Source organism: Arvicola amphibius, chromosome 10 (genome assembly GCF_903992535.2).
Source record: "Arvicola amphibius chromosome 10, mArvAmp1.2, whole genome shotgun sequence".
Classification (NCBI taxonomy): domain Eukaryota; kingdom Metazoa; phylum Chordata; class Mammalia; order Rodentia; family Cricetidae; genus Arvicola; species Arvicola amphibius.
Genome location: NC_052056.1, coordinates 8,350,261 through 8,373,402, shown reverse-complemented (window position 1 = coordinate 8,373,402; position 23,142 = coordinate 8,350,261). Strand labels below are relative to the sequence as shown.

General features: G+C 47.8%; 1 protein-coding gene across 1 annotated transcript in view; it reads right to left on the bottom strand.

Moving 5' to 3' along the window:
* Tiam1 (TIAM Rac1 associated GEF 1) overlaps positions 1-23,142 on the bottom strand; it is a 266,751-nt gene that overhangs the window by 177,147 nt on the left and 66,462 nt on the right. The gene's annotated exons all lie outside the window — the stretch shown is intronic.

Sequence of the window (23,142 nt, the reverse complement as noted above, 5' to 3'; positions counted from 1 at the left end):
GGTGATGCAGTTGTCTTGTGAGTCATTTCTGCTCCTGTAAGTAACCCCTCACCCATATTCCTGTAAGTGACCCCAGTAAAACTCATTGGTTCACCCAGCAAGACTTTGGCAGTATCTGCATTTTGATCTGTCATCTGATCCCTATATGAAGTGTGTGTGTTGAATCTCCCCAGGAAGACACCAAGGTGACCAAATGAAACTCTATGATTAGGAGAAAGTCTCACCAAGCCTCTCCAAGCCATTGTGCAAGTAAAACTTTCCAAAAGTGGTGATATCTGTCCCCAGACTTTCACCAGAGGAGTGAGATGGTAACACTGCATCAAAAGCACTCAGAGGGACAAGACACTTGGGAGGACGCCATTTCCTCATCTTCCCTCTGACTGGACTCAAACAACACCACCAGCCTAACAGAGCAGACAGGCTGGACCAAGAGCAGCTGTCTGTCTTCCCTGATGAGAACGCCACACCTGAAGCTCAGCAGTTACAATATAAAAACCGGGGCTCCATCCTTGGGCACAGAAGAGAATGACTGTCACTGTACCGCAGTGCAAATGCTATCCCATGTCCCCAGATCAGCCCTTATAATTCCAGATGCAGAAACACAAGCAAAACAAACCATCTATAACTCAGGACTTTTTCAGTTCCCACTCCCTCAGGAGATTAAATGGCTTGAGCTCGAGGGGGCCTCAAAACCCAATATTCCTTTCTAAAACCCAGGCAACCACCCAGCCCTGAACCTTCACTTTCCCACCTCAGCTGTGACACGGGTCTGCTTTCCTGGCCTTGGTCACGAGTGGGGTTTTAAGATGATGGCACTTCTGTTCAAGAGGAAAAGGAAGACAGATGAGAGGGGCTGGAAGATTATAATCATCCCAGGAAGACAAGGCAAAAACTGAAAAGATGAAACACGCAGTCACTTTCTCAACAATTTACTAGGAAACTAAGATTAATACACAGGAAATTTAAAAGGTGTCCCCGGTGACCTCACTCACTGATAATGAAGAGGGAATGGATAGGGAGAAGATTTTTGTTTTATTTCATGTCAAATTCTGTTTTTATCCTATTTCACTGTTCTGACAGACAGGCAGAGAGAGAAGTGTTGAACTTCAAAGTATGACAAGGAAGGACAGAGAACAGGACACACTCAATGAGCTACCATTCACAAAAAGCCTACTGTGCACCAAGTCACATGAAAACTGCCCTACCTGGATCCTCTCGGTAAACCCCACAACCACGAGTCATTTGCATATTTATCTCATCACTAGAGGTATGGAAATTCAAAGGTAATTATCCTGAGACCTCGCCGCTAACTGGCAAATCTGGAGTCAAAGCCCTTAGATTGCCACACACTCAGAAAGGTTGGGCTAAACTTTCAAACACTCAGGCTCATGCATTAAATATGAACAGAAATGAAATGCTCCTCCCCGGTCATTACGACAATTTGTCTACTCTTGCGCAAGGTAAATGTGTATTGCTGAGAGGTTTGAACGCTGCCACACTTCACATTAAATTACCTCAAAGCAAGCCTCATGCATACTCTGGCTTGATGCTTCAAGAACAATTTTGCAGGGTGTGCCCTAGTGAATCCACAATATCCACCTTGGAACAATTTGGTCCAATATGTATGATGCTCACAAACAGAAGGTATGCTTTAATAAACAGAAAAACACAATCGACGTCAAAGACACAAAGACAAGTACAAAATGTCTTCCTCCTTACAGCTGGGGGATTCAGTTGCTTGTTTTCAAAGGATGTCATAAACCCTTTCTTGACAGCATCCCATACAGCAGGATTTTTTAGATGTACACTTGAATGTTTTTAATTCTAGAAGGAGGTTGTTTGCATGTCAACTACGAACAACCCACGCTGGTTCTTCCAACAGCAATATAACTGGTGGTATGCTGGGAAGATTAATCAAGGAAATAGACACAGCTAGGAGAGTGTGTCTTAGTGTTGTGGCACACGCGCACACACACGTACACACAGAAAGAGAGAAAAGGAATAAAAAAACCAAAGCCAAAGGGGACAAGGAAACATTTTCACATATGCCTCAGCTTTAAAAACGGAATCTATCTAATATAACCAACTATCCAGCAATATACTGCAAACCCTGGAAGAACTGGGAAACTTCCAATGAAAATTAGCTACTAACACAAATAATTTCAGTGGTCTATATCTGTGACAAACTCAACTCAAAACATTAGAAGTCTATAAAACAAACAGAGCCAAACCAAAAAAGCATGGCAGAGGAATTGAGAAACTCCAGGGTCCTAAGGCAGAGTCAACCCCAGCTTCAGACATCTGCATAACAGTCCCCAGTGATGACACCCAAGAGCTTTCGCTGGGAACCACTGCTTCCCCTTTCTCTAAGGGCTGTAGTTCCATAAACTCCATCTATTCCTTAGTGTTGCCCTTGCCATCACAAGATCCAGTTCAGCCACCCGCTGTAGTGTGACAACAGGTTCCTCAGGAGTAGGCATGACACCATCATGCTCCGAGTCACCCACCTATTGGGCTGTTTCTGAAGCCACTGCCAGGTGTGACAGCCTGGGCCATACCACCTGATCTCCCTTGGGACAGATGTGTGTGGCTGAAGGGTCAGTCATTCCTTCACAAACAGATCATTACCTTCAAGAAAGCAGAATGTTACCGGCAAGCTAAACTGAGCCCCCAGCAGCCTGTGCCAGGACCTGCAATACCTGCAATACTGTTGAGACAGCCAAGTCATCCCACCCAACGCTAGGAAACCGACAAGATCAGCTGAGAACAACTATCCCACTCCCTTCAAACTAGGAAAGAGCTTGTGGCAAAATGGATACTTAGTTGCAAACCTAAGAGCCAGCCATCTCGCCACCTTTCTATCCTAAAAGTAATTTCATGAAGTATCAGCTAACAATAAGCATTCAAAATCCTGGCTCCAAGTGCATCATCACGCCAAGTCACTGATCAGACTCAAAACAGGTATGTCAGCCTCAAAACTTCCTTCTGACCACACACCCAGGAAAGCCTACTGAAAACAAAATCAGGACATGGGGGTGGGGGATAGGGGAGCCCAGTTTATGCTTTGCTAGGGTATTGTCACTTACAAAGACCCCCAACCCCGGTGCCACCCTCCAGCCAAACTTCCTCTCTTCACCCCACCCAAAATTCGCTTAGGCAATGGATCAGAAGATCAACCAGTTGCGGCAGAAAAACTCACGTTAAAAAAAAAAGAAGTTCCAGATAAACAGAGATTCCCCCGTGTGATCTAAAAGCAAAGGGGCTTTTAGCTGGGGGAAAACCTGAGACTTAATGCCTCAGTTCTCCGAAGCCACAGCTTCAAAATATCCGAAAACCAGTCCAGCCTAGAATCCCAAACCTCTCCAAGGGATTCCCTCCATCCCCACCCCCCACCCATACACAGACTAGCAATTGCCAGAGGAGCACAGCAGGGTTGGGTCCCAGGCAGAAAGCATCATTTTGGTGGGTGTCAAGATCAGTCACACTGTCTCCGTCCCGTCCCATACAATGTTCCTCTCTAAAGCAAGAGAGAAGTTTCGGAGTCAGAACCCCACACTGCGGTATGCTCAGCGGAGCCAGCCGCACAGCGCCCTGGGGCTCGGCACAAACTGAGCGCGGCCAGGTCTCCGGCCATCCAGGCTCCCAGCCTCAGGCCACACCACTTAAGGGTTCCGGGGCTCTTACCCATCCTCACCACAGCCCCCACAGCAGCTTCCAGGGCCCAGGAGATTCACGGGCGGAAAATGGATCGAATTTTTCAAAGCTCACCCGCGGCTCAGCGAGGCGCACGCTCCAGGCTGCCTTTCCATGTCTCCAACTTCCAGTAACTGAAATCAGGAAGCTGTAGCCTTCCCGGCTGCCGGCAAGGGAGTGGGTGTAACTCGTGAAGTTTCGTGCTATGATGAATCTGGTCATTTGGGTGTGTTGGAGAGGGCCTAGGGCTCCTCCTCCTCCTCCTTTCCCCCCTCCTCCTCCTCTCACTTCTTCAGTAAAAAAAAAAAAAAAAAGGCAAAAAGCCTTTGGCGGCAGCCTCACTGAGGACTGTGGCTTGCAGTCATTGAGTCCAGCACCCTGCTAGCCACATCCTGGGAGAGATTTATTCCTATAGGGTCTTAACCGTTTTACAAACGAAACTGGGCGTTCAGCACAAGGAATAAGCTCCTGTTAGCATTTGTGTGCACACAGCAAGACAGCAGCATCTCTTAAAGGATAACTACACCCCTTACCTGGCCCCCTCATGGGCACACCTGACCGTGGACAGTTTACTCGACAGAGATACAATTCCTAAACATTGTTTAAGTAAACCTAGAAAACAGAAAGAGCAGGAAAAGAAAAACCTTTACTAGCTATCTTTAAACCAATGGCAACTGGTAACATAGCACAAAGTATCCAGAAAATTCTCCAGTTCCCTCGCACTAGTCCTCTAAACAGAAAGCCGCCATATGTTTGATTCCTGTGAACAATATTTATAGCAGTCTCTAAAAATTGGAGCGAAAACACACTAAGTCACCCGCAAAGCACTCCAAGAAGTACTCTCTGGGCTCCACCGTGGTCTCCAGGCATTAGTTCAGTAAGTGAAACTTCTCGTGGCCAGTGGCTAAGAAGCAGCCTCAGGTGGCTAGTTAGAACGAAGCCATCACAAGCGAGCGAAGCAGACACTGGGCCTGAAATGGCTGAAGCAGCCATGGGTGAAATTGATAGATGAATAAAGCATTATCATTTCTTCAGCTGTGCTGAAAGTCAAAGGTATTGACCCCTTTCCCCCCACTGCAAAAGGGCTTTCCTCAAAGACACAGACCACAAAAACAGAAATACAGCAATCAGTAAAGGAATCATAATGACTCAAACAGCAACCGGAACTACAGGCTGGAAGCAATACTCAGAAAAAAACGAAATGTAACTTTGGGGGTGGGGAATTGGCTAGCTGGGGAATTAACTGGCTCGGTTGGTAAAGAACTGGTTTACGGTAGTTGCCATGCAGACAGAAAAAAATGAATGAGATATCCCACACCCAGAGAAAAAAAATCCAAAACTCAAGGTCCACTGGCATGTGCCTAAACCCTAGCACTGTGGAGACAGTATAGGAGGATCCACTGGAAGTGCTGGCCAACCAGCCAGCAGAGCGGGCTCAGCCCCGAGTTCCATGAGAAGCCCTTCCTCAAAAGGTAGAGAATGAATTTCTGGCCTCCACACTCTAGCACACATATGAAAATGTGCACATGCGCGCGCGCGCACGCGCACACACACACACACACACACACACACACACACACACACAGTGTAGCTTCCAGGAAAACAGTGATCAGAGTTAGCCAGCGGAAACCACGACAGCTTTAAACGTCACAAATACATGCTCACAATTATAAACCTGAGAAAGAAGTGCCTGGCTAATCTTTATGTTCTTGGTCATCTGCACAGAAATTGGCTTAAGACACCCAAGGAAGAAAACAAACACTACTGTGCCCGTGCCTCGCTCTGAAGGAGTCAAGTGTTTACACGGTGGGCAGGGTCCTAAGCTAGAGATGACTTTACCCCAGGGAATACTTTAAGTGTGTATAAGACACTTTTCATTTTCACAACTTGGGGAGAGATTCCACTGAGAAGAAATATGGGCCGCTGCCAAACAGCCTACAACACACGGGACAGCCCCGTAATGAAGCAGCAGCCAGCCCTGAGCGCTCACCGTGCTGTTCCAAAGAGAGCCTAAGACGAGAGGGCTACTGATAACCAACGTCTCACTCACCCCTGGGGTATCATCAACATCTCAGTGTCCAGGAAGAACACTCTCCCTTTCCCCCACCAATTACCATTTGATGGCTGAGAAACATCTGCACAAGCTAAGCAGAGATACAAGGCCTGTCAGCAAGGAAGGCGCTCGGTCTGGGGTGCAGCCTCAGTGTCTCCACGTTCATAAAGCTGATGAGTAACTGAACTAGGCTGAAAAATAATAACGGGCTGAGACGAAGGTGACTAAAATCAGGGCCCAGTTTTAGGCTGGGAGGAAGAGCCGTGCTATACACTGGGACCCGTGAAAGACAGAAAGACAGGGGAGGCTCTCTGGTGGTGCCATCAGTCACTTCTGTGTTGGCAAGCACCAGCCTACGCCAGAACAGGAAGGGTTTTTAGTCTTGCTACAATTTATCAGAAGAAAGTGACAGATCACTTATAGGTGAAAGAATGCGAGCTCTACAGTCCACGTGGTTCCGGTCTCGCTGTTCTCTTGGAAGCTTCTTCAAGGTTTTATTTTATTCCTAATTGACAGATAGCTGTACGCGTTTGCCGGGTACAACGTGATGTTGCCTGTGATGTTGCCATGCCTGTGTGCATCGCACAATAGCTTAGTCACGGTGATTAGCAGACCCAGCACCTCATGAATGGCACCAATTCTGATAAACATTCAATTCCCTGCCATCCAGCTGTTTTGAAGAATACAATGCAACACTGACTGCCTTCTACTGTGCTCTAGATTCCAGAAGTAACAGTAACTCTGTATGTACCCTTTGGCAAGGCCATCCCTTTCCTCTCCCATGTCCTCCAGCCTCCAGTAACAATCATTCCTATCTGTTGCAGTTTGAATGACCATGCCCCCCACATAGCTCCTGCATTCCATACCTGGTTTCTAGTCCGTGGCACTGTTTGGGGGGGGTGTGGTACAGCCTTACTGGGCAAAGTATATCACAGGTGGCAGGCTTTGAGATTTCTCAGCCTCGCCCACTCCCAGCTCACTCTCTCTGCTTCTTGCTTTCAGCTAAGGAGGCTTCCCCATCCCATCACCATGCTTCCCCCCACCTCCACTCCCCAGTGATGAACTCTTTCCTCAAGAACCGTAAGTCATAAACTCTCCACCTGTAGGCTGCTTTGGCCATCACATTTGATCACAGTAATACAGGGAGGTTATGGAGCCTTTAGGAGAGGCAGTGTGTTGGAGGAAATGTCACTGGGGGTGGGTTTTGAGCGGTCACAGACAGGCCCTACTTCCTGTTCGCTTTGTTTCCTGTATGTGGATAAAGATGTGATCAGCCTGCTGCCTGCTGTCATATCTCACCCAGCACTACAGAATCAAACACTCTGGAACCATTAACCAAATAAATGATTTTCCCCTGAAGTTGCTTTTGGTCATAGCATTTGTTTCACCGCCCTGGAAAGTAACGAATACACTCTCCTAAGAACTGTGCCGTTTACTCTCGGATCCCATGGAGCCTTCCAGCTCTTCTCCCTGGAATGAGAGGACAGGTGCTGCAGATGGATGGTATTTGTCTGCTGCTTTGCCAGTGCTTCCCAGAAGATGGCTTGCTCATTTTGAATCCCCCTGAAGCCACACTTACGGCAGGCACCAGATGAACTTAAGCTGGATTGAACTGAGTTAGCTCCCATCTCCTGTCTGAAAGTGGAGTTCCCCATGGCTGCTTCTGGAGACCTTCCCCAAAGACTCCTTGAAGTCCGCTCTGATCCATTCATGAGGATCCACTTAGCACCTAACACCTACTACTGTTGAGTGCCTGGAAATGTTTTTAAGACCTGGAAAGAAGGATCGCTGATGCAGGAAAACCCTGTTCTGTTCACATCTGAACAGAGAAGTCTTGAGGCAGAGTGGACCTCAGGAGAAAAACGGGCTGCCCAGGGAGAGCCCAGCTGGAACGCCCACCACACGTCACATCAGTGTATGGCAAGGAAGATGCCCGGCCCCATTCAACTCGTCAGCACCTGAATCTTAAGTTTAAAACCCATTAGGTTTCTCTCTCTCTCTCTTAAAAGGTCTTACACATTTAGGAAAAGAAAATCAGGGTGTAGTTATGAGCCTGACCCAAGCAATGGACTTGTAAACAGGTAGACAGTACTTAGAGCCTGACCGGAAGCAATGGACTTGTGCATGGGTACACGGTACTTCTGAACCAAAGAAATAAGTCCAGTAGGGGGAGCACTGACTAGTCCCCAACAGTTTCTCAAGCTCAGAATCACCATGGGGATGGTGCTGACTGATCCAGGTTACAAAAATAATCTCATATAAAGCAAGTGAAAACACCCTTGTAAGATTTTTTTTTTTGAAACATCAGAAACAGTAGCACCCTTAAAAGGTCTCTTGCATTACCACTGGATACCGATACAAGAGCCAGAAAAATAAACATGTCATAAAACAACATTAAGGACATGGAGAAGCATCCAGAAATAGCTAAACCTCTCTATTTCCAAACTCTGTCCATTACACTCATATTCCAACGTGAATACCCAGCTGGCTGTGGCGACGCATATACAATGTCAGCAGTTTAGTTAGAGTCTGAGGCTGGAGGACGGTGACTTCCAGCCAGCATGGGCTAGATAGCAAGACTCTGTTCAGAAAAGAAAAAAAGAAAGAAAGAAAAGAAAAAGAAAAATATTGAGGTTTACTCACGCTCATTCTTGCCAAAATTGCTCAGCTCCGTCTTTAGCTTGCTGATTCACACATTAAGTTTATAAGAGACAACTTTTAACATTTCCATCCTGTTCAGCGACACAATGTCACCTGTAGGCCCCTGCCCTCTGGATTCCCATTTAAAGGTCTGCAGAACCAGCTTGCTCAGGAATCTACTCAGCTTCACCCAACACGTACCAGTAGACGGAAGCAGGTCTACAGCCAGGATGCTGGTATCTGCTATGACAGAGAGCTGAGGGGGGCTCCCAAGTACAAAGTAAGAGGTTCTCACAACAACCTGCTCGTCACCTAGCAACAACCTATCAGTAGCAAGGCTGGAGAGCGGTGACCACATCCTTAGATTAGGTGATGTCCCACAAGGGTAGTAAGTAACACAGCCAAATCATCTGATTGTAAATAAAGAGCCCATTTCCCAGAATGCCTGCAGATATAAAAGCACATCTTGTCAACCCTGTAGAGCCACCATAGAAAGAAAGGCAGCACCTTGGAAAGATGTCCTGTGGGCAGTTATAGACTGACTGTCAAAACAAATCATTTATATCTGAGAGTGGTTGAGGGCTAAATATGAATCCGTGCCTCCCACTCTCGGGCTGCATCATATGAGAATCTGGATGGGAACAGGGGCCATCTCAGAGCCCTTAACGTGCCCCAGAAGAGGCCTTCCTCCTCTCTGCCACACAGCCAAGCTTCCTTCACCCTCCCAGGTAATGTCTCACAGCACAGGTGCTTGCTAAATCTGATGCGGAAGGAGAATATTTACAATCTCACAATAAACCTTGTACAAACCAACTTAGAAATTCCTTATGGCATTTTCTCTCTAGAAACTGGATACTTGAGAAAGATGTAGGGCTTTTCTCACAAAGTACAACATCAAAGAAAGAGACCAAGGAAACACTACTGGCCTTTGATGTCACCTCCGGAGTGTCCTGCGGGGCTTGGTGGGCAGTTCCTTAAAATCCGAGGCTTCAATCTTCTCGGTGATCAAATCAGGCTGTCCAGGTTTCTCTTTCACATAGCCCTAGTTCTGTCTTCCAATTATATTTTCCTATGATTTGAAAAACTCCGATTTCTGTCACTACCTCAATTTAGATTTCCTAACAGAAGAGCAACTTTCGACACAGAAAACACATCACGCTCGCATCCCCGGGTATTATACTTGAAGTAGGGTGACAGACACATGCCAGATCCTGAGTCCTAGTGCGAGAGAGGGACGGGAAGTCTTGCACATTCATCACAATGGAGCACACAACCCCCCCTTAGGCTCAGAGAGAAAGGGCAAAGTCAGCTTCACGCAGCCCATCTAAAGCAAACCTGTCGCACGCTCCAGCACTGTCGCCAGCCGAAAATACCTTTCCGCTAAGCGGTCATTCAAAGCAGCAGATGCATACAGAAGTCAGGACTCCAACACAGTACAGGTGAGGAAAATAATATTCATTCGGCAGCTCCAGAACTCAGAAGTAAATCGTAGGAAAGGGGCACTTGGGAAATGCCTTGGCCCAACCACAGACAGGTGAGCAAGAGGCCCAGCACCCAGGGAGGGAAGGAACAGTCAACCAGGATGGCTGAAGGCAGTCTGACTCGCCAGCTGCCAGCATCCTCCCCAACAATGACTGTGGCAGACACAGCAAGATGGCAAAGAAGGCTGCTGGACACGGGACAGAGGCATGCACACCGAGAAATCACGACAGCAAGCTTGCTGCAGACAAAGCTTCCCCTAGGTCGTACCACTGGAATCCTATGGAATTTAAATCGAACCACTGTATAGCATCACGGTTTATACTCATTCATCACTGCAGCCGAAAGGCTGAAATATTATATATTATGCACATCACTGCAGCCGAAAGGTGGGAACAACCCAGGCACCCACTGCCGGGTCAGCAGGATAAACACATTGCAGCATATGCACACAATAGAGTATTACTCCGCCATTAGAAGGAAGATGTTCTCACAAGAACTACACCATGAATGGACCTTAATTATCTTAAGCGAAATACATAAGGTACAAAAAGACCAACGTTACACCGTTCTAGGTACATGGGAAAGTTCTGGACACAGAGAGCAGCGCGCTGGTTGAAATGAGAACGGCTCCCACAAGCTCAAATGTTTGAAGGTTGCTTGGCCCCTACTTGGTAGAACTGTGCTAGGAAGGGTTAGAAGGTGTGGACTTGTTGGGGGGATGTGTCACTGAGGGATAAGGGGCTTTCAAGTTTCAAAAAGCCTGAGCCAGATCCAGTCCCTCGCTCTCTGTCTCCAACTTTTGAATAAGTTGTAAGCTCTCAGCTACTGCTCCAGAGCCATGCCTGCTGGTCTGCTGCCATGTTCCCCACCGTGGCGATCAGGAGCCAACCCTCTGGAACTGAAGGTAAGCCCCCAGTGAAATTCTTTCTCTTATCTACTGCCGCAGTCATGACATTATCAAATAGAACATTTAGGCAGACTTGAGATTTTCATAATTTTTAAAAAGTAAACAAATTACTTGGTTCAGGCACTTTTCAAGCACTATTGGCTGGGGAGAGGGGGGATCGGAGCTCTGGAGACTGTAGCCCAGCCTGCTCTGAGTTTCCTGCCTGTTCTCCCTGTCACATCAGCTTGATCGTCACCTCTCACCCAGAAGATTGTCTCTTGCTGTAAGAGATGAAGTGAGACTGTCTCAACTATCAAATTAAATCTTTCAAAATGACGAGGAGGCAAAGGGGCGCACCCTATGGCAGGATGCCAGGCGTGGAAGTCACGGCCGTCACCGCTGAAGGGAGCACATTTCATGGGGCCCTTGTGTCCAACAACTTGTGTGAAGCCCGAATTTCAAAAAAAATCGAGAAGCCAGAACGGGTGGAAAAGGAAGGATCAAAGCGAGGGAAATGAATTCAACCCAACTATCAACCAGGAACACTGCTTGAGACAACGTTCAGACCACACTCAGATCCCTCTTAACAGCTGTGACCCGACACGCAAAGACACGGAGGAGGTGCCAGACAGTGTAAGTGAGGGCTCTGGCCAGGGTGGGAATCAGCCCCGCCCCTCCACCTGTAAAAATGGGGCCATGACACTATTTCCCTCCGAGCTGGCGTGAGGATCGCTTCCGTGATGATGACTCATCCCTTGACCACTTTCTAAAGAAAAACTACTACAGGAAAGACTGTCCAGCAGTCTCTGTACCCGGTCCTCAGACGACGGTTCAGCATGGACTATGGGTGACAGGACCCATTTACAGACAGAGATCAAAGCACAGAAAAGCTTGATGAACCATTCAAACCCGCCCCCAAAGGAGGGGCTGGGTCTAAAAATCTAACCTAGCCTTTGTAAAGCCAGAACCCAGCTCTCCCAACCCCCACCACCGCACGTGGGCAACCAACCATCCTGCCATCATGGACCCTGGCATCCTTATAGCCCGTGTGTTTGTTTGTCTATTATCATCATCGCCTTCTGTGCCATTATCCTCGGATTCCAAGCTGATGAAGACAGAGCACTTGGTGCGACCCCAAAAGCCTGTGCTCCCCCACATTCACCTCATCCACTGCTGAGGCCCAGATGCAGCCTGTGAGAAACAGATGCCTGGGTTTGTCACAAGGCTCGATGAAGTTAACCATCGCCGCGTCCGACAGAGAGGAGCGGAGAAGATGTACAACCTGAGCAAATCGAATCGGGTAATAAGCAAAGGATATGAGGGATCCGCGGGCAGAAAGTGTATGGAGGTGCTTGCCAGGCCTGCTCACCAGAGCAAGGTCTGCGAAGGGCCGGTTCACAGTCTGGGCTGGGACAGTGGACCGCTAGGTGGCTGCTTTATACTGCCCCATTTATGCAGCTCCCATCTCAAGGACGAATGCTGTACTTCCTACAAAAAGAGGACTCTTGCTCTCCATCCAATCTCTTCCTTCTCTCCCAAGCTTCCAGTGAAATGAGGAGGCTGACCAACACACACGGGGCTGGTGGCGGACCATGTGATGTAGGTCCTAGGCTGACCGACACACACGGGGCTGGTGGCGGACCATGTAGGTCCTAGGCTGACCCCCACACACGGGGCTGGTGGCAGACCATGTGATGTAGGTCCTAGGCTGACCCCCACACACGGGGCTGGTGGCGGACCATGTGATGTAGGTCCTAGGCTGACCCCCACACACGGGGCTGGTGGCGGACCATGTGATGTAGGTCCTAGGCTGACCCCACACACAGGGCTGGTGGCGGACCATGTGATGTAGGCCCTAGGCTGACCGACACACACGGGGCTGGTGGCGGACCATGTGATGTAGGTCCTAGGCTGACCCCACACACGGGGCTGGTGGCGGACCATGTGATGTAGGTCCTAGGCTGACCCCACACACGGGGCTGGTGGCAGACCATGTGATGTAGGTCCTAGGCTGACCGACACACACGGGGCTGGTGGCGGACCATGTGATGTAGGTCCTAGGTGTTGCCCATGCCAACTGCTGCTGACCAGCATTTCCCCACATAATCTGGACCACTGAAGCTCAGCCTCCACCTCTCCCAGGTGCCTGGCCACTGAGAGGAGGGGGTTCTCACTAAAGGACACCAGTGACGTGGACTGTCAACATCAGAATTTTGCTTTCTCAGTGCCACACGGCCACACACCTTGCTCGGGCGTGAGGTCTCAAAGCCAGGCACCTGGGAACTTCCGGTCTTTTTCTGGCCACAGACGAACTTAGCCCATTAAAGAACAGCTGTAATCTTCACACTTGTAACTTTCCATTGGCAAAAGTGAGTCAGCTCTGAGGTTACCAGCCACTGTTCCCTCAAACCCCACCTCCCCACAACCCCCACAAATCACAGGTAGCTCATCACACACTGCCCATTTCTGGTTCGGAAGACACACACTAGCACACACACACACACACACACACACACACACCTACTGACTCATGCTGCTGCGAGAACCAAAAAACGACATCCTCGGCCTCTGGCATGAACGTGGGGGCTCTGTTGGCATAAGGACACGCCACCAACTAGGTCGCCCTCCCGTGGAAACTTGTTCTCGCCAGTGCACACATCCGACTTTAAGCTTTAGATCTGTGTTCAAAGGCAACTCTAATAACACACCATGAACATTTTATAATTGGGCTGTATTTGTTTATCGATCCTGCTTGACCCCAACAAAAATGAAAGCTCTGCAAAGACCACTAGCTGCTCCTGACACTCCTGCTCACAGGCTTGTCTCGGTGCCTAGAGACATGCTTGCTCCATGACAGACCCTCAGGAAATGACTGATCCGCTACCGCCTGATAGCCACTCCACATCAGAAGCACAATCCAAAACACCCAAGCCGAAGGCTCTCCTGTAACCACGGAAGCAACTTCTGTCTGAAGCACACACAGCAAGGATGGGAACAGGGACTAGGCCAAGAAATACGCATCATGTGAGTGACACCTAAATACTCAGGGTCTCCAACATACATCATACCATTCACTGAGCATTTAAGACGTGGCGTGCTAAATCTCTGGAGAGTATAGCTGGTAAAAAAAACACTGGTAACTCCCGGGCACCCTCAGGGCCATGCGTATCAGCTTCCGCTACACCGCATCTTGCCAGGCCACACCTCGTGTCTTAGAGTCTTGACATCCTTAGCCTCCCAAATCCACATCTTGAAAGTTTAACTTTCCCCTAAACGATGGTATATGAAGATGCAGCAGTGGAATGATTAGCTTATGACAGCAAAGCCACTCACTTGCAGTTGGTGCCTTATGACCCACTCCTCCTTGGCCCTTTCCAAGTGAAGACATACAAGTCTAGGAAGAAGGAGGACACCAGATTTGGGTTCAGTCGCACCCTGGTCTTCGACTACTCCGCTTCCCAAGGTGAAAGATATAAAACTTCTGTTATGTATAAACCACCTGCCCGCCCAGCTTATGGAACTTTGAGCAGACTAGACTACAACCCAAGCAATCTTCACTTTAGAGTTCATGTCCTCAATACCTCATATTCTTCCTTCAGAAACTGAACCCATGGGTTGGAGCAATGGCTCAGTAGCTAAAAGCACACATTCCTCTTGCAGAAGACCTGAGTTAGGACCCCAATATAAGAAACAGACTTGTTTCTCAAAGACAGCTAGTCTGCCAAGAGCTAGTATTCTATAAACCTTCCCCATCTTGTCAAACACTTGGGGTACCTGCCTATTTGTAACATGAAGGCCTGCTTGTTGTCCAGGCCGCCGGGCTAGCTTAGTCCCGAAATAACCACACAGAAACTATATTCATTAAAACACTGTTTGGCCCATTAGCTCAGGCTTCTTATTGGCTAACTCTTATAACTTACATAGCCCATTATTAGCCCATGATTATTATCTGTGTTAGTCATGTGACTCAGTACCTTTTTCAACGGGGCAGGTCACATCCTGCTTCTTCGGTGTCTGGACAAGACTGTGGAGCAATGGGTTTACTCCTTCCCAGAATTCTCCTGTTCTCATTGACGCACCTATACTTCCTGTCTGGTTGCCCCACCTATACTTCCTGTCTGGCTACTGGCCAATCAGCATTTATTTAAAACATAATTGACAGAATACAGAATTGTCCCACACCACCTATTTGCCCAACCCCTGAATCCCAGACTTCCCTAGGACATGACTCTTTCTTTAGTCTATCTTTCCCCTTTGGTCTGATGATGAATTAATTAGCCAATCTCACCAGATTGTGAAGTTGAGCTCCTACCAAGGGGTGGGGTGAGACAATCACCACCTTGTCTTTATATAAAAATTAAGTGAACTCACTTCCCTGCCATGCTTGGCTCCCCAGTTTGGGTCACTGTGGATCCTTTTGCAAAATTAAATTGCCTCATCAAATTACTGTTTTGTGTCTCTTTGTATGACATCAATAATTCCTTTTCCAATAAATTTGAGGAGAGGCTATCTGGGATTCAAATCCATCCAGTAGTGTGTAGAGATTCCCTCCCTGAGGGAAATAAATCCTGCAGCCCTGTTGTACTGGCACCCAGGGTCTAGGGTGATCAACACTCCAGATCAATAATGATTCAAGAAGAAAAAGTTTCTTGGCCACTTCACAAAGGACTCAGGCAAGCATCACCGTGACTGGGCAATACCATGCGCAGAACAAGGTAAGGAAAAGTCACAGCGAGTGACAAAGTATTTCCTTAGTGCTGGGGACATCCAGGAGACTGTATGAGAGTGGCTGAGGTATGCTCTGAGCACAGAGTGAGTTGGGAGCCCTGATTCACAGTTCTAGAGGTGCTGATGATGCAACCCCATACACCTCATTGGCAGTCCCTCTGACCTCGTCAGGCCTTTGCACAAACCTGCTTTCATTGCCAAGAAGTGAACACCTCCCTGCAAGGGAATTGCTCATAGGTGAGCAAAGCGGTTGACTTGGAGTGAAAGAAACTTCCACCCTAGAAGTTGGGAGTCGTGGTGAGGGTAAAGCCTCTAAAGGAATATCGCATCTGAAGGCAGAGGTGGGAAATGGCCAAAATAAAAAGAATTCTAGGAAAAAATGAAAGTAAGAATAAAATTGCCCCTGGTGACCCCTTGGGACTCATGCTAACTACTGGAAGGCTATAATAAAGTACTGTTATTTCATCGGGACCCCCCAAGTCAATCATTAAGCCTTCAGACTCTGGCCTTGTCCGCCAAGTCTAATTGTACACATTAGCAGAAAGAGCCCTGTTTCTCAGGAACACACTGATGATGCTTTCTACCGGGAGCTCCTTCAATTTGCCCAGTCCTCTCTCACTCAGACCCTTTTGGCATAGACACAGCACTGGATAAATCTAACAAATATTTCATTCACACCCGAATCCAGACTCAGAGCCAACAAAAGACAAGTGAGCACAGTCCTGACCTCGCTTTAAATCCATAATCACTAATGTCAAATGTATTTTTAAACGCCGACAGCAATCACCAAGAAAGTCCCAGTCTCTTCATCTGCACACTCTGAAGCTTATATATTCTTTCTTCCCAGCTCTCCGGTGTTTCTTCTCTCCACCAATGACCTTTCATCCTACTTCTTCCCCAAACTGGAAAGCCTACATAGCCCTTGGCGAGGCTCTGTCCCAGGCGCACACACTCCAGCTTCCTGTAGATATAGATAACAATCATATCTAAAGCCAGTTCCTCCTTCCCACCCTACTCCTGCAACCTCTCCTCTCCTCAACGCGAGAGAAATATACTCCTCAAAGTATAAATAGACGAATCAGCTGTGCTCTTGCTGTCTCCTGCAGAAAGGTTCGAGGTTGCTCCTTATCTGCTGAGCCTGATTCTCTTCCCAAGGCAGCTAGGCTCCCATGTATTCCCTTCAGATTGGCAACTGCAGCGCTTCCTTCTCCATCCTCTTCACACTAGACCCGCCTTATCCATCGGGACGATATAATTCCCGCACTTGCCAAGACATCAGATCCTTCTGGCTGCTTCCACTGATTCCTTCTATTCTGTTTGGACAGACCCAGAACGTCAAGCCTCGATAAGACAAAGGTTCTCTTTTTCAGTCTGTGCTCAGTTTCTCAGTCTGCCATACACACAGACCTGCTTCCCAGATCCTATGTGAGAGCAGGACTTGCTGCCTCGCGTGAGGACTATGGAGAGTGTCCTCCTTGTGGGGACTAAATCAGGAGGGGTAGAGGCTCTGAAGGTGAACGCTGATAGGCTCTCTTAGCTCGGTGGTCCTGTAGAAGGGTGGGATGTCTCTTCTCGAGCATCCTTCCTCTTCCTCCTTCTAAAAGACTGATACTTTTAGAACTGTCTTCCTCCATAACATCTTACACACACCTGATAGAGCCCAGGCAGTGTCACAAGTAGGAATATACTACCACATCCTTACATCTTTCCATAGGTGTCAGGACACTGACTCTCCCTGTAACACGCCATGTTCAGATACCCCTGTGTGAGCTAATCCTTCCCTCAGGCATCGTCCAGGCAACCTCCCCAGCTCAGCACGGGTAATTCCACCCCTCTAGTGGTTGAGGTTGAACTGCAGTGAGGAGCAGTTTCTCTTTCACAACCCACATCAAGTCGGTCAGAGGATCGTACTGCAGAAATGAGCAAATCTCAATCTTCTCTCCATTCCCATGCTGTCGGCAGAGCCTCTCCAGGATGCTCTCTACAGAATGACAATAACGTTTCCTCACAAAGGTCTCCATTTCTGCTCTGCTCTCTTCAGCCCATCCTACTGGAAGCCAGGCGGATCTCTAAAATCGTAGGTCAGATCCACCCTCCTCTGCTCAGGACGGCAGCCTCAGCAGGACCTGAGCGGTCCAGACCTCAGCCTCACTTCTCTGCCTTTGTTTCCTGCCCCTTCTATTCTTGTTCTTGCCAATGACGCCACACTTGGCCTGAACTCTTTCTTTCTAGAACATTCCTAGATGCTTTCCATCTTCATCCGAGCAGCACCCAAGCTTCCTCCACTTCCTCCGAGAACGACCCATCCACCCACACCAACTCTTCTTGGTCATGTTTTCAGTAGCACCTACTACTACCTCTTAACACCCTAAACCATTAAGATACGTTTTATTAAAATAGAATGCAGAACTAATCACCGGTAGGTACTAACCATACTAACACAAGCTAACCGTTCTTAATGTTTGATAGCAATCGACAGAGACGAGAACCTTTGTGTTTCTGGTGATGAAGGACTCTCAAGAACCTAGAATGGTGCCCGACGTGCCATGGAGCCTAAGGATAAGAACACTTGTGGGGGAAGAAAGAGTGTCTCCTTTGCACAACACTGACAGTGCGGGATAGGCACAGGAGGAAAGGGAGCGGGGGAAGCTAACGAAGCAGTGACAGTTCAGTGCTGGGTCCCAGCACGAAGAGGCAGGGGTGGAAGGGTCTGCAGCTCAAGCTCATCTTGCGGCAGTCAGTGTGAGGCCAACCTAGCCAACACGGAACGACAAAACCAGGTCTAGCACATGGGGGAAGGAGAGGTGGGCAGCAGAAATGCTTGCTGGATAGAGCCCCAAATGCACCAACCCGAAGACTCAAGAAGCCCTACAAACTCCAAAGAGCACGACCACAAATGGTCCATGTGTTACAGGCGATCTGGAAAAGGCAGAGACGGGGGTGGGAGGGGAGCATGTGATGACCGACAAAAAGGTGGTGTTAGGCACCACGTCCTCAGCAGGAGCGAGAAGAAGCAGGAGATGATGAGCAGGTCAAAGTGAACCTCCTTGTCAGCAAGAGCGCCACCTCGGTAGAAGGAAGGGCGACCTGAGGCAGAGGCCATCAATAACAGTTTCAGGGGGTTTAGAGAAGAAATATAACAACACCATACAAACACGGTAGAGGATAAAAAGAGTTCAAATGCCCTAAAGCCTAAAACCTAGTGTTTTCCGGTAAAAGATAAAAACAGAGAAGGGGGAGATTTTGTAATCTAAGGCAACTATGATAAATTTTGAGTCAGGAAAAAAAATTTTAATAGGAAACATATATGCTGTGGGACAATGGTCATTTATCCTGTCACTTGTATTATTTTTAATAAAATGCTGATTGTCCAGTAACCAGGCAGGAAGTATAGGCAGGGCAACTAGGCGGGAAGGAGAGGTGGGGCAATGTGAACAGGAGAATTCTGGGAAGAGGGAAGCTCAGTCTCCAGTCATGACCCAGACGCAGAGGAAGCAAGATGTGTCTGCCTCACCGAAAAACGTACCAAGCCACATGGCCAACATAGACAAGAATTATGGGCGAATGTAAGTTAGAAGAATTAGTTAATAAGAAGAGCCTGAGATACTGGTACAATCAGTTTATATTGATGTAGACCTCTGTGTGATACTTTGGGGCTGAATGACTGCAGGAACGGGCAGGACAGAAACCTCAGACAACACATATAAGGGGCAAAATAACACAATTCCAAAGGAATGATATAAAGAATATAAAGAATGGTTTTTACAACAATCCACAAGACCAGAGCAACTGTGCAGGGGAAAAGAGCACCTGCTGCCAAGTCTCATGACCTAAGCTTGGTTCCCTGGAACCCATGTCCTCCAACCCACATACATTTGCTATGCCACGTATCTGCCCAAACACACACACACACACACACACACACACACACACACACACACACTACATTATTAGCTCATTAAAATAAAATTATACAAACTCAATGTTCTAAAAACTAGCTCTCAAATCAAAATACGACTAAAGAGGACAGTCAAATGACCAAACAAATTACAAAGAGCAAATAACATTGTGCGCAACGAAGAAATACACGTTAAAATCAGAAAATCTACTTATTAGCCAAGTGACACATAATTCTCAGGGTTCCGTAAGAAGGTAAAGTCTATGGGCATTCTCTTACGCTAATATGGAGGGGAACCGGGTGTCCTCTTACACTAACACAGAGGGGAATCAAGCGTCCTCTTATACTAACACAGAGGGGAACTGGGCGTTCTCTTACACTAACACGGAGGGGAACCGGGTGTTCTCTTACACTAACATGGAGGGGAACCGGGTGTTCTCTTACACTAACACGGAGGGGAACCGGGTGTTCTCTTACACTAACATGGAGGGGAACCAGGTGTTCTCTTACACTAACATGGAGGGGAGCAGGGTCAATGTCTTTACTGAAGAAGAGAAATCAGTAATTCCAGTAATGAGAACATGACCATGAATGCATGCACCACGGCGAGGGTGTGTCCTCAAAGATGAACTGCAGCAAGGTTCACAGTGACCAAATGCCACCCCAACTGCAGCCCAGTAAACTGCAGCATTACATGAAAATACACAAGAGAACTCTTATCCCCCATGGCCCTTCACACATGTAGGAAAATAAAGGCAGACTCAGGAAACTTAATAAACCGTGAGTCCCCTCATACACGATCTTAAAACAAAGTTGGCATGCTGGCTCTTGCCTCAGCGTTGCTTACCAAACCTTGGCATTTGGGCAGAGGGGGCAGGAAGACCAGAGTTTGTGGCTGGCTGAGGCTACGAATGGAGATCACTTAAAAATAAAACATAATTTAAAGAAAAGACAAAGTCAAATGCTATTATTTCTGCATGCATAGATAAGACAAGTATAAAGAAAGAAAATATGATTACAGAAAACTCCAGACTCATTTATTTTCTTGAGGTAGGTGGAAATAAAATGTGATTGTTTGTGGCAATAAGGTCTGAGTGGGAGGAATGCAGTGTTGAGGATCGCTTTACCCACCAAGCTATGTATCCACATGCAGTGCACAGCCGGGGGACACTGCTGATCCCTTTACCCACCAGGCCATGCGTCCACATGCGGTGCACGGCCTGGAGATACTGGTGATCCCTTTAGCCACCAGGCCATGCGTCCACACGCAGTGCACAGCCACAAGATACATGGTGCACTGCACAACTGAAGAAGAGCTAATAAAATATAAAGGGGGGAGACTAATCATGATGAAAACTATTTTCCAGTATTGTTCCCCTCTCCAAATATGAAAGTCTTGATTTCATCTGTAGCCATAATATCCTGTCTAAATATCACTGCTTCATTAAACAGCTCAACAGCCCAGCAAGTGAGACAGAAAACTGACTTTGCTAAAGAAGACACTTCATGGGCAGTGGTGATGTACGCCTTTAACCCCAGCACACAGGAGGCAGAAGCAAGTGGATCTCTGTGAGTTCAAGGCCAGTCTGGTCTTCAAAGCAAGTTCCAGGAGGTCAGCCAGGGCTTTTACAAAAAGAACTTCTGTCTTGGGGGGAGGGATAAAACCGAGAGAGAGAGAGAGAGAGAGAGAGAGAGAGAGAGAGAGAGAGAGAGAGAGAGAGAGAGAGAGAGAGATTGACTTTACCAAGACATGCTCTTTCTGCTGTTATTAGGGAGGTGCAGATTGTAAAGACACAAATTCAAGTGGCTCTTCTTGGATAAATACTGTCAGATAGTGAAGAAAGGGAGGTCAATGGATGGAAATGGATAATAAATTGACACGTGGCTGTGTGTTAATTTTGGTCTTTAAATATGCACGTACATGTATGCAGGCGCACATGTACAGATATGTATACATCACATTGTATTATGGGAACGAATGCACTCTTGGCTGTACCTTATTTGAAAATGAGGGCAGGCTTCAAGAGCAGCCTCGGAGAACACCATCCTCCCCAGTGTGCTCTCTGGTGTCACTGGATTGGCTGAACTATGAATCTGTCACTTCCAGCTCAGGGACACCTTTCTCATAGCGAATCAAGGATTCATGGCCACTAAAAAAGGCAACAACTGTATTTTCTTTTTTTTTTAAAGAAATGTCAGTGTGTCATCTCCTGGGACAGCACAAAGCCTTCACGCCTACAACATGAAGTAGCTTCCTGCAGTGTTTTCTCCTTAAGAATAAGCCTACAGAACAGGACATCAGGTCCTCCGGGGGGCGAATTTGCACAGGCTGGCAATAGGAACCAGGTTTGGGCACCTTTGTCTGAGATTACTTTTCTCCCTACAGTACTTCCGTGATGCCTTCTTCTATTGACCCTAACCGCAAAGATGGGTCAACACTCAAAAGGGGTCAATAATGAACCTCAAGCCCCTGGAAACAGTGACCAGTGCAGCTGGCTACTGATCCATATAACCGAATCAGAGTACTACCCTGAATTGTATTAGCAAACAAATTATTACAAGTTAATTATGCTGAGGGAAGACTGTCATAAGCCAAGTCGCTAATGTATGGTCAGAGGACAGCTAGCAGGAGTCCGTCCTCCTCCTCCTCCTCCTCCTCCTCCTTCTCCTTCTCCTCCTCCTCCTCCATGTGGGTCACAGGGATCCAACTCGGGTTGTCTGGCTCTGTGGCAGGTGCCTTTATCTGCTGAGCCATCTGGCTAACCCAGATCTTGGTTTTGAAACATGAATGTGTTTAGCTTCGAACTGCTGGATGCTGCAACCTTGCATAGTTCATGCTGGCCCGGGTCAGAACAACTGGAGCCCAGAAAACAGGGATAGGAGAGAGACCCCCCACACACATCCAGGGTCCCCTAACTCCAGCCTTTCCCTGATCTTCACCAGGCAAACAAGTGTCACATTAGCCCGCAAACCACTTGGGTTTCTGGCCCGGCAACCACAGAACTCACTCATGAGGGTTGGTTTGGGTGTCTTTCAAGGGTTTCACTGTGGAGCCGGTTTGCAGGGATCAGCAGCAGGGCCTGGCCCTGTAAGCCATGACCACTCTTCATCACACAGCTTGTGTAAAACCGTTGCCAGGCCCTAAGCTTTCTCCAATCCAGTCCTTTAAAACCGTCATTGTTCCTCATCCTCACCTAATACCCTCCTACGTTTCTGTTTGCTCTCTTCCCTTTTCCAAACCCTGAATAATCACAGGGCGGTTGTGGCAGGCTTTTCACTCTACCACCAGTATGTGGACTTGGTGACTGAAAGCGGAGCAGCAGCTAGAGCTTCCAGCCTTCAGATCACAATCTCAGAGCTCTTCCAAAGACAGCTTCTGGTCTGGAGGAAACCAGTTTCTTGGGGCAACCAGAGGAAGTGCCCTTGAAACCACACAGCAAGTAGAGGAACCACAGGCAGAGAAGCCTCTTCCTGTAGCTCTGCTGAGGCACTCTGCTTGAGGAGAGACGAGTGCAAAGAGTTACCATGAGCACAAGTGACCCATGAAAATTCTGCAGAAGCCTCGGAGGCTCGGGACCGCTTGTTGACTTCATATCTCTCCATTATATCTGCATAAGGAGTGCGGTGCCAGCGTGACACACGATGACCCAAATGCATGTGCTGGCCCACAGACTTCTCATGCCACCCCAGTGTCTAGGAAAGGAGGAAAGGCAGTATTGTCTGCTTTACTATGGGCCACCAAAGATAAAAGATCCCAACTGC